Source organism: Acinonyx jubatus, chromosome F2, assembly GCF_027475565.1.
Source record: "Acinonyx jubatus isolate Ajub_Pintada_27869175 chromosome F2, VMU_Ajub_asm_v1.0, whole genome shotgun sequence".
NCBI classification, from domain to species: Eukaryota; Metazoa; Chordata; class Mammalia; order Carnivora; family Felidae; genus Acinonyx; species Acinonyx jubatus.
Window position 1 is genome coordinate 71573660 of NC_069394.1, and position 13460 is coordinate 71587119.

The 13460-nt window shown below is 42.2% G+C and overlaps 1 long non-coding RNA gene across 1 annotated transcript; it reads right to left on the reverse strand.

Moving 5' to 3' along the window:
- Nucleotides 1-5007: 5007 nt before the first annotated feature.
- Nucleotides 5008-12858, reverse strand: LOC113594745 (uncharacterized). Its single transcript, XR_003415176.2, has 3 exons — nt 12511-12858; nt 8251-8337; nt 5008-6997 (listed from the first exon to the last, which is right to left on the reverse strand). It is a non-coding gene; the product is annotated as an uncharacterized LOC113594745 (long non-coding RNA).
- Between the last annotated feature and the right edge of the window lie 602 nt (nt 12859-13460).

A 13460-nucleotide genomic window follows, 5' to 3' on the forward strand; every position in this document is an offset into this window, starting at 1 on the left:
TATCTACAAAGTTCAAGGGTGTGAGTTATTTTGGTTTCATGCTTTGGCACCTTCCTCAGAGAACAGAATGATCAAACACCCTATTTGTTGTCATAAGAACAAAACAACACTAGATGATAACTCTTTGTTGTTAGTCTGTTTGTAATCATTCTGTGTAACTGGAACCCCACTCTCTTTTAAAACGCGGGGAAAAATTCGGTATCACCCAAGAAGACTTACCTCCTGAAAAAGTCATCCCCGTAATAGCAAAGATCTTTGCTTATAAAAGTGTGACAAAACCCATCTCCAAACCACTGTTGATGGTTTGCATGGGGATGAAGAGCAGGATCCGGCACAGGTATGGGTGGCCCAGGCTCTAGGCAAACTACTCGTGCTCTCATATTTCACTTTAGAATTGGATTCCTTACACAAGACTCATGCAGTTCTTCTCTTTGCCAATAAAAATACACTTTTCCCTTCATTTGCGGTAGTTATGTGAATACTAGGCAGGTTCTAGGTAATTTCTGAACACAAAAATCCATTTACTGACTTGAACACAGTGTGAATTTACATGATGTCAAACAACACAGTCGACTGAACTGTTATCTGTTCCACCTGTTCCAAGGCACTTAGAAGCAGTCCAAATGTCTCTATTAAGAATACGCTCATATCAGAATACATCATATTAGAAAGTCTGAAGCAGGTGTTACTGGCTTGATTAATAATTCAACAGACGTGAACACCCATAATACTTCGTCTGGGAGACACGAGCCAGACGACAGCGGCGGGCCCATACCTTCATGGCGATTACTTTTCGGTACTGAATGCCAACTGGTAGTGGTTTGAAGCAGGAAGCCTCCGTGGCCTAACTTTTATGTAAGGACATGATTCGGGCAGCAATATAAAAAATGGACTGCCTGTTAGAGATCACAGACCTCTGGGGAATCTTTCCATGGTCCTGGTGAAAAATAAAGAGAAACAAAGCATTATTCCTAAAAGCACGTGAATAACAATGTGTCCGTGTCATTCGTTCATTGGGCATGATTATGCCCCAGTAATTGTGTCTCAGATGCGGTACTTACTGTTTTTAGACCATGAGGCTACAGCAGCTGAACGGATGGGGAAAACGTCAGCTGAGGCTACCATGCCAGTGGGAAACAACAACCGCAAGCACAGTCCTGGGGAAAAAATTAAACGAAAAGACAAATAAGTATGTATTTAGAAATTATTAAGTGTTGCAGGGGACACATGTGTGTCCTAAAAGAATATAATGGGGGTGGGGGTGTCTCTACTCCAGGCGGGGGGAAAGGAGAGACTTCTCTGCGAAGGTGCCATTTTTCTAGGCACAGAGGCAAAAGAAAGAACGAGACACACGCTAAGGACCCCACGGAGGAGGGCGTCAAGAAGTCCTCGACAACGTTGGAAATGCTGCAGAGATGAAGAGTGGATGATACTAAGAAGACACTACCCCATCAGAAAGCGAAAAGTTATTTTCCATACTACCCAGAAATCATGCTCATTAGGTTTAACTCAAAAAAGTTGAAAATAGGGGTGCCTAGGTGACTCAGTGGGTTACATGCCCGAGTCTTGGCTGTACCTCCGGTCGTGATCTCACGGTTTCATGGGTTTGAGCCCCACATGGGGCTCTGTGCTGGCAGTGCGGAGCCTGCTTGGAATTCTCTCTCTCTCCCTCTCTCTCTGCCTCTCAACCACTCATGTCGTCTTTGTCTCTCTCAAAATAAAGGAATAAACTTAAAAAAAAAGAGTTAAATACACGTCCGCACAAAAACCTGCACGTGGATGTTGATAGCAATTTTATTCATAATTGTTTAAACTTGGATGCCACCAAGATGTCCTTCAGTGGGTGAATGGAAAAACAAACTGGTACAACCAGACTGTGGAATATTATTCACTGCTGAAAAGAAATGAGCTAGCAAGCCATGAAAAGCCACGGAAGAACCTTAAATGTATATTATGAAGTGAAAGGAGCCAGTATGAAAAGGCTACATGCGATATGATTCCAACTATTCGACGTTCTGGAAAAGGCAAAACTATGGAGCCAGTAAAAGGACCAGTGATTTCCAGGAGTCGGGGGAGGGCAGGGAAATGAATAAATGGAACACGGACTATTTCAGGGCAGTGAAAATGCTCGGCGTGACACTGTGATGGTGGGTACATGTCATTATACCCTTGTCCAAACCATAGCAGGTGTGACATCAAAAGTGAGCCCTAATATAAAGTATGGACTGTGGGTGATAATGACGTGTCCTGTAGGTTCACCGATCGTAACAATATATACTGCTGTAGGGATATTGATGATGGGAGAGGCTGTAAATGTGGGGGTCAGAAAAAATAACGGAAATCACTACACTACACGTTTCCTCTCAATTTTGCTGGAAACTTAAAATCGCTCTAAATATATAGTCTTTTTCAAAAGGTTCATTTGGAGCACAGAAGAGAAAAAAGACACAGGGAGGAAATGAACGTTTACTGAAGACCTATTTTGCTCCATGAACTAGTAAGAGAAGCTTCAGGCCAATGAGGTTAACGGAGGTGAAGGGCAGGTGAGAACAGTAACTAAGGCTCGTCTTCAAGAACTTGAATGGTTTCACAAAAGAAAAGGGAGAGGTGCCAGAGGCTGAGTCAGGACAGCACTGTGGTAGGAGACCAGAGCATCCTGGGAGGACAACGAAAAGGGCAAATAGAGAAACCAAAGAAACGAGAGCCGGCGGGGAGCCTGGGTGGCTCAGTTGGTTAAGCGTCATCCGACTCTTGATTTTGGCTCAGGTCGTGATCTCAAGGTGCTGAAACTGAGCCCCATTTTGGGCCCTGAGCTGTCAGTGCAGAGGCTGCTTGGAATTCTCTCTCCCTCTCTCTGCCCCTCCTCTACTCGCTCTGTCTCTCTCTCTCTCAAAAAACAAACAAAGCAAAACAAAAACAAGCAAACCAACTGACAAGCAAACACCACAACCTTTGAAAAAAAAACAGGAAAAGTTTTAAGAATTAGATAACTTCTCCAAAGCATTATTTATAGCTAATATTTGGGAGGCCTTTAGGATTACTAGCACCATTTTAGCATAAGGAAATGGGGGAGCTAAGAATTTCAGTGGCTCTGAACACCAAACGAGCAATAACATTTGACCCACAGGCTTGTTTGCTAGATGCTTTGTGCAAACTCCGGGTATTTATCCTTAGACGTGTTTCTTAGTCATTCGTTAGAAAACCAAACCAAACCAAAACAAAACGAAACAAAACTCTGCATTGCTTTAGGTCCCAGGAGGGCACAGAGGTGACAAGAGTCTTACCCATCTAGACCTCAGAGAGCATCTCTGAGCCAGGGATACTTCAGCAGAATGCTTAGGGAGCCGCTGATAACTGAATGCCCTGGGAATATGTGCTACAGCGCGCAAGAAAGTAGCCAGGGTGTCCCCAGTTGCCAGAGATCCTGCGTACATTTCCACACGGAAGCACTCGCGGGAAAGTCCAATTGGTTCAGCAAAGGGCCAGCCTGACGCACGCATCCCGCGTCTCTCTGACTAGACGTGCGTGCTTTCTCCAGTATGTTCTGTCTTAGAAAGCATTTCGTATTCCTACGTGCTGAATGCACAGTCACAATTGACACATTCACTTATTGAAATTGGAGGTCACAATATATTTCCTGCTCAGCACCCTCTTCATACCGTATGAAAATTAAATAGATTTCTTGGAAACAGAGAAGCATTTAAAATGTAGGGAGTTGTCGCCGAAATACTTCCAACGGTCCTGTGAGTGTGCAGTTAATTGAGGGTGTCAGGCAAGAGTGCATTAAGGGAGGAGGGAACTAACATAAGGACATTTTTTGCTCCCTGCCATGCTTTCGCCACAGCATCCAAAACCCCTCTCCAGAGAGAAGGGGAGAGAAAAACTTCCCCACCTTTTCGCTCGTCTCCCACCTAAATCCATACCTCACGGTCACTAGAACAAAGAATAAACCTGCTAAGGTCATTTCTTCCCAGCCATGTGTCCTAAACACTGTTCTGTGCTCTTCCAAAAAAGAGCCCAGACTGGTGTCCCTAAAAGATGACAAAGGTCATGGGAGAAAAATGCTTAGCAAGATGCATGGCCAGGACCCACCCCCAGCAAGCCCCGGAAAAATTCTCAAATGCTGCAACTTATGGATGAATTAACATGGGAAAGAGGGTGTTTCTCTCTTGCTTACTCTATGGTTTACAAAGCCTCTCCCGACTTCTGGGGAATCAGGCTCATGCTTAGGAGCAGGATTTGAAATGAGCAAAAGCCTTTTGTTTTGTAGAGCTGTAAAATTACACCCAGTGGCACCTGCTATTGTAGTTAACTGTGTTCTTCACTCATCATTCAATTAATACCTAATCCTCTAAGTGCAACGTTGTGGGGCAGTAGAGGAAGTAATTCAACAAACACAATGGAAAATAACTTGCGAAACAGCAGGTCAAGTACTCAACATAAAACGCATATCAAATATAAGATTTCGCAAAGGGTAAATTAATTTGCATGCTCTGAAAATTCCGTCTCGCAACGAGGCATTAATTTTTTACCTCGGGAGAAAGGTTTCTCAGCAAATGAAATTTTAAAATACTGCTCATTGTATCTCTCTATTTTCTCTGTTCTTTTCTCCCCTTTTCACTCTCCGATCCTCAACAAAAACAAGAAAAATAATCAGTATAGGCTTCTGGCAACACAACGAGAGAAATGTGAGATTGGCCCTTAAGGGAATTTTTATTCTCAAGTGGATGTAAATGTATTCATCAATTCAAAGAAATGCATAGTGTGTTATATACACAATACATTAATAAATAGCCATGCATTAAAAAATAATGAGGTTTTCCACAAAACAACATCCTGTGGTGTGTAAGGTCATAAAAAAGATACTAAAAGAGGGAGAAAAGATTATGTGTAAAATCTGATTAAAATACAGAAACACCATCATATATGTAAGATGTAATAAATATTTTATTAGTTAACTATAAACAAAAGAACAAATGCAGTAAAATGTAATTAAAAATGTAAAAGTGAAGGATGTGATTTATTTCACTACGATAATATTAATATTACAAACGGCATGTAAATGGATATCAAGACTATATTGTAGAAAGAGTGGAAAGCAGCCATTCATTTCTTATAATGAGATTTCATCCTTTTTTTTTTTTTGATTTACATGTGTTTAAATATTTCAAATAGTGAATGAATAATGTTGCTCTTAAACCTTACACAGCTTAGCACATTCTCAGATTTCCATCAGTCCTTGGAAGAGATTTGCATGTTGGCAGGCAGTTTCCAGGCAGAACCACTAATTGTGAAAATAGAAGAAAATTGACTGGCAGAAACCAAGAGTATTTTTAGGGCTGTTGGCTGAATGAGTTTGGCTTTGAGTTGTAACCCCTACTAGTGAAGGTGCTAGAACCAAAAATAGAGTGTTACACAAGGTTCCCCAATTAAAAAAGGTGAAAAGACCAAAAGGTAACATTCATCAACTACTATTGGCTTGAAAACTATTAGGGGTCTAACCTGCTAAGATTATGTGAAAGGGACTTTGCTGGCATTGCTTCTGAAAGAGAGCAGAAAGTCAGAGGTTTTACTTCAACACCATCGAAACCTCGGCACACGAAAAACCCTGAGAAAGGAGATGCACCTTGTATTAGAAATCATCCCTTCTTGTTGAGACTCAGTGAAAGGGAAAATACAGCTTAAAGAACTCTCTTCCACGTTTATGGACGACATGCACAAAATCACCCTGCAGTTGGGCTACAACTTGGTCCTCCATCTGAGTAATCATCTCATACCTCTCTTGAGGTGTCTACCTCGCAAAAGGAAATACGATTTTTTTTATTATCAGAGAGGGAGGAAACAGATTCCGAAAGAGCATGAATTGGCCACTTTATTCAACTGGTATGTAGGCGAAACGAGGTTTGAGTTGCAACCTCTTTCTTTAAGCTTCCGTATTTATTTTTGAGAGAGAGAGAGGGAGGGAGGGAGGAGCAAAGAAAGAGGGAGAGAGAATCCCCAGCAGGCTCTGTGCTGCTAGTGTGGAGCCCAAGACAGGACTGGAACTGACAGACTGAGATCATGACCTGGGCTAAGATCAAGAGTCAGACACTCAACCAACTTAGCCACCCAGGCACCTCTGAATTCCAACTTTCTGAACCCATGTGCACTAAGCTTTCCGCTCTGCCCTAAATGCCCTCAAATTTCATGACGTCTCCAGTGGCTTCTGAAGTGTTTTCCTTTTATCGTTACGGTACCTCTGTTTCTGACCTGCTTACTGCCTTATCTTCACCTAATTCCCATGTTTCCCAGTCGCATTATGAACTGGGCCTTCATATTTCCAGCTGTCAAAGCCCTACGAGTACGTGTTTGTCACCGTACTCGTGTCTGGCCTTCCCACACCCTGTCCATTGGCATAGCCTAGAAATGAGCTGCCTTGATTTTGCTTCTCTTATCCCCACCAGCAAACAGCATCCAAAGCAGCACTGAATTGTGGGAGTTTCCATTTCTTCTAATGCAGGTATCTCCATTCATTTCTCCTGGTATAAAAATGATCTTGCAATCTCCCTTCTCGATGAAGCTTTCCTGAATAGATCAAAGAGCAATTTTTGCTTCTCTGGTCTATTGGAGTGTGAGTCAGGAATATTTTAGCCACAAAGGTAGGAGGAATCCGGCTACAATGGCTTCCACCAACATGGATTTGTATTCCTACACAGCAAGATGTTCAAAAGTCAATGGTTATTGGTTTTGCTTCTTCAGTCTAAAGACGTAAAGAGCAATGCCTTTATCTGTCCTTCATGGTCATAAGGTTGCTGCAGGGGTGTCTGGATGGCTCAGTTGGTTAAGCTCCAGACATTGGCTCAATCACGTTCTCATGGTTGGTGGGTTCGAGCCCCGCATCTGGCTCTGTGCTGACAGTGCAGAGTCTGCTTGGGATTCTCTCTCTCTCTCTCTCTCTCCCTCTCTCGGCCCCTCCTCCATTCACAATTTCTCTCGCTCTCAAAATAAATAAGTAAACCTAAAAAAAAAAAAAAAGAGGGCTGCTGCAGCCCAGCCATCATCTCTACACTTAAGGCAAAGAGTTGGAAGAGAGAACAATTTCAGGGGCTATATGAGAAAAACAAAAGCTTTTCCCAGAACCGCACATCAGACTTCCCCTTCCCTTTCATTCACGAGAACGATGTGATGTACTCTGCATACTAACTGGAAGTTGGCTAGAAAGAAGTTGGAAATGGTGACTTGGTTAGCCACCCAAGAGTGTCTGCCATATTCATTGAACCAAAATAATTATGTTTCCTCACTAAGCAAACATTGTACCAGATGTTTATCCTCTCACTCGGGCAATAAACAAAGCCTAATTGAGAGCTTTTTCTGTGCATAGCATTATGTTCATATCATGGAAGATACAGAAATAAACCAAGCACAGATCCTAGCTTCAGAGGACATGGCCTAATAGAAAATATAACATGAATACTATGACATATACAGTATGACAAATATAAGATAAACAAGGTAAACTCTCCACTACCTTAAAATCTAAATAAGTAAGCATGAAGCATGAGAATAAATGAGGAGTGTTTGAAACACTAGCGAACAGATAAGGCAGAATGTTACAAATAGGTGCAGGTCTCTGACAGCATAAAATGTGGATAAGGGAAAAGTTATAATAGGACAGAATCAGCTCCATAGACTGTTTTGTGTAAGAAATAATGGGGAAGTCATGTTTTAATCATAAGGAAAGAACATGAATTAAGCTACAGCAGTGGTTTCCAAAATATTTTCGGTCAGGTAGCCTTATCAATAAAAAAGATTTGAGAAAAAAATATTTAAGCCTTGGCCCTTAGTATGCCTATGGATACATTATTTATAAGTTATATACATAGAACTAAGTATGGAGATGAAGAAGTTATTTATAAATTACATACATATACCATTGTAATGATGTAGTATATACCTAATAAAACACACACAAAATTGAAAGTTTAGAAGGATGGCGTTCAAAGTATCTCTCCAGAGGATTCTTACCAATTACAGAGTATAAAATAGTAAGTTTAAGGTGGAGAAACCTGGCAGACACCATCTTAAAAATATGATTAAAACCAGACCACTAGTAATTGGTAGAGACGCATCAGTATCAGATGCCTTCTGATAAGACGCATCGAGAAAGAAACAGTATCCCTTATGTGGCATTCCTGCTAAAAATGCATCCCCTGATTTTAGTTATGAGGAAACATCACACAAACTCAAATTAAAGAACATTTTGCAAAATACCTGGCCGGTACAATTCTTCAAAGAGTCCGAGTATTTCCCAGATTGGAGATGAATAAGGAGAAATGAATGTGGATCCTGGATTGGGTCCTGGACCAGAGAAAGAACATTAATGGGACAGTCTGGAACATTTGAATAAGGGTTTTAGAGGCATTAATAGTATTGTGTCTGTATTAGTATCAGTGATACTAATACAATATTAGTATTAGATCAGTATTAACCTGGTTGAGTTCCTTATTTAACATGTTAACTGTTCCTTACTTAATATGTAATATGTTAATATGTTAACTGGTCCTTATTTAATATGTTAACCTTTGGGGAAGCTAGGGAAAGGGTATATAAGATTTCTTAATGCCATTTTTCAATTTTCCCAAATAAAAAAATACAAAAAAGGATATGACCTTTAAGACGTAGATATAGAAGTTCTTGGCAATGTAAAAAAAAGGAAAAAGGACGAAGAAGAAGGAGGAGGAGGAGGAGGAAGAGGAGAAGGAGAAGAAGGAGGAGGAGGAGGAGAAGAAGGAGGAGGAGAAGGAGGAAAAGAAAAAGAAAAGGAAGAAGAAGGAGGAAGAGCAGAGGGGAGGAGGGAGGAGGAGGAGAAGAAGGAGGAAAAGGAGAAGGAGAAGAAGAAAAAGTTGTTCTTGGCAATGTATTATTGCCTGAAACCCATAGACTGACATTTTTCAATCCTGGTCCTTAGTATTTGTAGAATTCCTATCTGGAGACCTGATGAAGGCTCAGAAGAAAGCCGGCCAGGATTTGAAGGAGGCAAAGGCGATTGTTTTAGAAACTCTCTTAAATTAATGTTACTTTTCAGAACAGCAGTTTTGTACGTGTTTTTAAAAATGATACTTAACTTCTTGCCTAAGAAGTTACACTTCTAGGTACTCAACTGAAATCCATAATCAGAAATGGGGACGAAGGCAGACAAAGACATTATTGAGGTATTCTCTGTGAGATTGAATAATTGGAACCAATTTAGATATCCCAGAGTAGTTAAATTTATAGTAAATCCATATGGTGGGATGCTTTGTAGCCACTAGAGTCACACGTTCTAGTATTTGCTAGTACAGCAGAATGTTAATAATCTTAAGTGGAACAAACAATACAAAGTTTGACATGCAGTTTTATTCCAATTATGAGTACAGGTGGTATATGTACCCAATATTGTCGTTGGAGTGGAAAAAATAAGACGAGCGGTTCAGAAGTTTTCGAAATACAGAAACAGGTAATCATCTGTGCTTCGGGTTCTGAGGAAATATTCTGGGCAGGTGTTATCGAGTCTAAGGGTGATTAGGAGTCTAATTTCCTACCCTAGGCTAGGTGAGGGTGGGGCCTGTATTAACGTAATCTCTTTGAATCTTCTTAAAATTAAGCCTTGTTTTAAAGAAGGTAAGAAATACAAGATACGAGCTAGTACAAGAGTAGGAGAAGACGAACACAAGTACTTTGTGGGGTTTGGTAACGTTGGTATCACTCTCACAATTTCTATTTTTCTTATCCTTCGCCAGTTCTCCATAGTGATTAACAACAAAAACCTAAAAACACAAATGGTCGGTGTGCCTATCTTCAGTATCAGGAAGGAAAGAGTGAGCTGGGGAGACTGTCTCCTTTCCCACAACCAGGCTGGGGGAGTTCACCAAAAATCCAAATGGGTCAGGCAGCTTCAAAGAGGAGACAAAGGACAGCAGGGCCCCTGGGTCATACCACAAGGAGGAGATTTGGAGCATAGGAAGCCCTAACTGTGAGCAAGAATCCTGGGACTGAGCAACAACTTAAGGATAATAAGAAACGGGAGAGAGCAAGAGAGAAAACAATCCTGCACTGGTAAATGCTCTTCTCCCACCCCACCCCAGCTAAACTTCAGCCCTTTCATGTTATCACCGTGAATAGACATGTATTGGATGCCTGCTGTTAGTTCCACCATAAATACAAACGCATTTATTGAGCACCAACTACAGGTGAAAGCCTTAAGGGTATAATTCTCAAATGAATCAAAGTGGGCATTAATAGGGGTCTTCCCATAAATTTGTTTACCTGTACCTGTACTCTGTCTGCTCCTAGGTCCCCGCATCCTTCATGGAGACACCTGTCATCTTTGACCACTCCCTGTCTGCTCCCCTGTCGAGTATGACACTTCAGGTACCTCTTTACCCTTGGTCTCGACACCTTGATCCATTTCATGGTGCCTATTGGCTCTCGCTCAACCCGAGACCGACTTCCCAGATCTGACCGCGTAATCCTGTCACTCTCTAGGGAGGGAAGGAGAAAGAGAGGAAAGGGGAAATGAAGACAATAGTTACGATATCCCTTTCCACAGTAAACGCTTAAATCCTGGGGAAGGAAGAAGTGACAGTCATCCGGTGGCCCCACTGTATTTCTGAAGTGATGGTAATTTCATCCTTCTGCCACTTTCCTCTGGTGCCCTGCATCCTTTATCACTTATCCTTCTATGTGTATAGCATCAGCCTCTCCTAACTTCTACACTCTTGGTTCTGCGAACTACTGGATATTTCCACCTGTACGTCTCAAGAGCACCCCCAAATTGTGCAAGTCCCCAACCTGCTCCCTTTCTTTATCTTCACCAGAGCCGGAGCCAGAAGGCTGTCCCAGACTCTTTTCCCTCAGCTGATCAACCCAGATGGCTATCAATTATCAACAGTCCCATCAGTTCCCAATAGTCCCATCAGTTCTACCCAGATTACCTCGCTCATATTGACTCCCTCCTCTGCCACCTCAGGTCTTCACTATCTCTCACTCAGACTCTTGCAATCAGATTTGTGCTGATCTCCCTGCTTCTGGTACTCCGTATCTACTCTATCTCTTGTGACCTAATCCTTTCTCTCTCTCTCTCTCTCTCTCTCTCTCTCTCACACACACACACACACACACACCCTCTCAAATCTATTCTCGCTGATACAGCAGCTGGGATTATATTCCTAAACTTCAGATATGACCATTTCACACCCCTGCTTGAATCCCTGCCATGGTTTCTTACCTGCTTAACCAAAGTCCCGACAAGTGAGCCCGGACTCCAGCCTAGTTCCTGCCTGCCTCTCCAGCCTCTTTGTACCGCTCTCAGCACCCAATAAACTGCGAGCCGTAGATTCAGAACAGGGTGTACCTTCCCTTTCCTTAGAAAAGCCAAGCTAACTTCCCCCCCCCCACCACCCATCGAATCCAATCCACCTGGCAAACTTTCACTCATCCCCCATGATTTAAAGCAAATGTTCCACAAGAAGCAATACGTGTTGGCGAAGATGTGGGGGGAAAAAGAACCCTTGTGGCCTGTTGGTGGGAATGCAAACTGGTGCAGCCACTGTGAAAAACAGTATGGAGGTCTCCCCCCACCCCCCATAAAGAAAATAGAACTACCCTATGATCCAGTCACTCCACTCTGGGTATTTACCCCAAGAATACAAAAACACTAATTCATAAAGATATAGGCACCCTATGTTTACTGCAACACTGCTTACCAAAGAATCTCCAGTATCCATTGATGGATGAATGGATAAAGAAGATGTGTATATATACATAATGGAATATGATTCCGCCATCAGAAAGAATGCAGTCTTGCTTTTGCAATAACACGGATAGAGCTAGAGAGTGAAATACGTCAGTCAGAGAAAGACAAGTACCATGTGATTTCACTCGTGTGGAATTTAAGAAACAAAAATAAACAAAGAAAAAGTGAGACAAACCAAATAATAAAGAAACATAAACAAACAAACAAACATATTTTAAAAAAAGACAGGAGGGAAACAAGCAGTGGCAAAGAAGAGGAAATCTAAAGAGGTACACACACTCCAGACAAAGGAGGACAGGAGGTTCTGCACAAAGAGAGAGAGAGAGAAGAAAGAGAGAGAGGGAGGAAAGGTGGGACAGAAAAGGAAAGGAAAAGAAAGGGAAGGGAAGGAAAGGAGAAGAGAGGAGAGGAAAAGGAAGAGGGAAAAGGAGAGGAAAAACTATTTAGGAACTATTCAACAGGCAGCAGAACTGTAAGAACCTGACAAAACACCCTAAATCTTTGTCCCTACACCTGTTCTTCTGACCAGTTTTTTATTCTTAGCTTCCGTTTTTTTTTAGCTTATTTATTTATTTTGAGGGACGGGCAGAGAAAACGGGAAGGAGAGAATCCCAGGTAGGCTCTGTGCTCTCTCGAAGCTGGGGCTCGAACCCACAAACCACAAGATCGTGACCTGAGCCAAAACCAAGTCTGACGCTTAACTGACTGAGCCACTCAACTTCCCCTCGTATTCTTACCTTCTATCTGTTTCTCTTGGAACGATTAGCAGACAGCCTTGACAACAAAGAGTCTATCGGGGGAGCTAGCAAGGAAGGAGAGATCGAAGCTTTCTGTCCCGTTCCCCTGGAAGGAGCACACCAGGTGCAGTGCATGGTAGCCGACCTGGAGAGAGGAGAGTGACAGAATCCCTGAGCACTGCAGAGGGCGAGAAGAGACCCCGACTAGAAAGATCCTTTATTTCCCACAACTACTCTGTGCAACATACTAGTGTCTGCGGTAGATACACAAGACAGACACTTCTCAGTCTGTTATCGGAAGACGTTGATGAATACTAAAGAATTTGGAGAAAGGAACAGTTAATTGTGTCTGAAGAATCTTATAAAACTTCTTAGAAGAAGGGTCCTTGGAGCTGGAGAATAAGGGAAGGATTTCGACCGGTGCCTATGGAAAAGGGACCCTTCCAGAGTTGCTCGGAGACCGGGAACCTAGACAACGTCCCCTGCTGTGTACATCTCCAGCAATACCGACACCAGGGTCTGCTCATTGGTCGTTTTAATATCTCTATTCTTAGACCATGCATTTAAATACATCTTTCTCAGTAGAAGAATGCAGAATCAGTGTCCTCACGGTTACCGTTTTGCAGCGAAGTTCCTATAATGGTTATTTGCTTACTAACTGTTGATGCTAGGGACAATGAGATAAAAATGATCCTTTTGACGACACTCAACTTAATTTCCCTTGAAGAAGAAAGAGTCGGGTTGCTTCTCGCTTTGTTGTTCGTGTGTTTTGAGGAACGCCTGAATAAGAGTAAAAAGGTATACTTGCAATGACCCACGTGAGATCAGCACCTGTCGTTCTCAACAAAAGCTCTCTTTTCTGTTGTCATGAACTCTTCTAGAAGAGCTGAGGGTGGAAAATTTAACAGTTGACAATTCAGGGTTGGCCTTCAGGGTTTAGATGCCACAGG